At 41.5% G+C, this 2,918-nt stretch overlaps 1 long non-coding RNA gene across 1 annotated transcript; it reads left to right on the top strand.

Annotated features, from left to right (window-relative positions):
- Positions 1-1,024: 1,024 nt before the first annotated feature.
- Positions 1,025-1,864, top strand: LOC141906811 (uncharacterized). Its single transcript, XR_012619421.1, has 3 exons — positions 1,025-1,076; positions 1,345-1,406; positions 1,828-1,864. It is a non-coding gene; the product is annotated as an uncharacterized LOC141906811 (long non-coding RNA).
- Positions 1,865-2,918: the final 1,054 nt, after the last annotated feature.

The following is a 2,918-nucleotide window of genomic DNA, read 5'->3' as shown; positions in this document are numbered from 1 at the left end:
TGCTCACATCTTACGTAACAATGCTAAAACTCATTATACAACCGTAAACTCGCTTACCGAAGTAGACACGCCGAGTCGCTCTGAAATCTGAGCATTGTTACCCGTACACTTCTATACACTTCTACTCTTTCAACGATTTTTGCAAAAGAAAAATTACCGTCGGTTACAACAGCAAATAGCAGCTACTCGACAGTACTGCAGAGAGCGGTGGTTGTAAAATCCGGTGCTGCACAATCGTCATTCTCGACGTGAGACACTCACAGCGAGGAAAGACAATTTCTTCGATTTTCACCTGCCCGACGCCGTGACGATTAGACCTACACCCGAACAACAACACCAACAACAAAATAGACAAACAGGTAAGTCGTTAAAAATCATCGATGATAATAGTCAATACGCCTTATATATCATTAAGTTTTCATCTCAGTATGTATAAATATATATGTATATAACTGTGGTATATATATAAGGCCTATTTTCATCATTCTGTCTCATTAAACGCTATCAATAGATCGGACATCTAGTGTGGGAAAACCTTCACGCTCAACGGGGCCTAGTTTCACAATAACGACTAAATCCTGAATCGATTTTATGAAAATAACCGAATTAATTAAAGAAATTAAGTCAATTTAAGAGTTAGATGTTTTCGTGCAACTTGGCCCGTTTTTTATACGTATAGTATTGTTGCTCATAGGCCAGCTGTGGTAAACGAGGATGTGAAAGCAACTGTCATGGCGACCGTCGAGTATCAGGTACATGTGCGGTCTGTCGGGCGTCTGATATGTTTGAAAATTTGAAATACAATGACCGGTGTGACCTGGATAGTGATTGAATGTGAGTCAGACCGGGAAGATGGGGTGGAGAGGTAGAATCATTGCCATAGTGTTCGATTAGGATTCTCCCTGTCCTACTCTCAGCCTCCCCCCCCCCGGGCCCAAGTTCACGACACGGACGAATTCGGAGAGGCTCTATTAGTACTGATTAGGACGTTTCCGGCACCACCGAAGATGGTAGGTCGTCACAAAGCTATAGGTTTTCATTGGGACCAACAATCCTTCTGGTGGTGGCAGAAACGAGTGAGTTTTCTATCGTCTTGAGTATCCTTTTGGAATAGAACCTTGTACTTCTGCCCGTGGACTGCGGCCACGATAATGACGTATTGAATATTACATACGTGAATGTAAACAAATATGTATTCCAAATCTAGAAATCTCATTGGTATGATTGATCAAGGCAATGACCTCACCATACCTTGTCTGCTCAGGGAAGACTTGCAGTCGGCCCTGGCAGGTGAGGTATCCAATATCCATTTCGATTAACGATCCTTCTATATTCAAATTCCAGGACTCGGTTTCAGTATAGAATCGCTTCATTACCAGTGTCCATCGAGCTCTGCATCTTGTTAGGTATTTCATAATCATTTTGTTGGTTTCCATGATTTTTCTAAATACACGGTTACATCATCAGGTTTTTACATAATCGCAGTTGTCTTTCAACGCTATCTCATATCAAAAGCTAGCTCCAACGACTGCTTTTTATTTTACCCGCATTGCAAGTTGAACGTTCTAGGGTTTGTTTATTTTACATCAACATTGCATTAAACTGATACCTCAATGGGTTTGAAATAGCATTGTTGGGTCAGTTGCATAATCAGAACGAGCCCATTTCAGCCAGTTGCTAATTCAAATCATAGGTGTAAGATCAGCCAAAGCCCATTTTGGTTCTGTAACCAATCCGACAACTTAATAATATGCATTACAATCATATAAAATCTAATGGTCATGAAAAGTGATAAATCAATATCAGTAAAATCTATGTACTTTCCAGGTTTTTTGGTAGCTGTCAAGACAAGAAACCGAGGCGAAAATAAACGTCCCCTTCTGATAGATAACTAGGTAATTCAAATGTTGTTCTCTAAATGTTGATGTTCCCCTAATTTCACAATATTTCATAACGTCCAAACCCTCCGGACCCCTGAATGCTGATCTAAGTGCTGACTCTTAACCGAGTTACGTAAAGAGGGATTGACGCAGAGACCAAAGTAAAAAAAGAAAAAAAGAAAAACCACCGCGATGTTTCATCATAACAAGGGGAGATTGATTGTTGTGTAAGAAGAAGAATGATCTATATCGTATTCTTGTATCCGCCTCCGAGGCGTGTACCCGATACATCGGGGGGAATCTAACCCTTCACTCACAGGAGTGCCTATCGCTTTTGACAAACCACACGACTTTGTTCAAAATAGCCGTCAAAAAATTCTCTGCGGTTCCCCGGACGAAATGTCATTTTTATTTTCAATAAAATCCAAAAAAAAACTGAGCGCCAGGAGTTGGATTCTCAGGCCATTTCAACAGTGCAGAAGCTAATGCGTGTAGCTAGGACGGGCCTGTATTAAACATTATGGGCCGGTTTTATACACTGATATCACCTTTAACCCTGGGGCTAATCCAGTTGGAAATTTATAGAGTTAGCCGGGTTAAAGTTAACACTGGTCTATAAAACTGGCCCCATAGAATTAGTGAAGTGGGAGAGAACTTTCGTGGTACAAAACGGTTACTTCGGTTAAACATATCCGAGCAAAGCTTATTCATTTTCATCGAAGATTGTTCTCGCGCGCTCAATTGACATTCGGTCGAAAACTCGACATGCACCGATTGGGAACGATATTGATTCGTCCCTCTGTGATCGTCTGAACTCAGAGCGGAGTCGTCGTAGTCGTCGACTACACGAACGTAAAAGAACGATGCTCATTTTCACAAGTTAATTGCGACGAGGGCTAATGCAGTGGAAATGATGTACCTTCATAACTGCGGGCTAAAAACCGCAGCCTGGAAAATATGATTAGGTACCCGCGTAGATTATTGCATCGGTTCTGGTTACCTGCCGACAACGCCGATCTTGCCGGTATCATCATAAAG

This window comes from Tubulanus polymorphus, chromosome 6, assembly GCF_964204645.1.
Source record: "Tubulanus polymorphus chromosome 6, tnTubPoly1.2, whole genome shotgun sequence".
NCBI lineage: Eukaryota > Metazoa > Nemertea > Palaeonemertea > Tubulaniformes > Tubulanidae > Tubulanus > Tubulanus polymorphus.
This window is presented reverse-complemented; position numbering and strand designations above follow the sequence as displayed.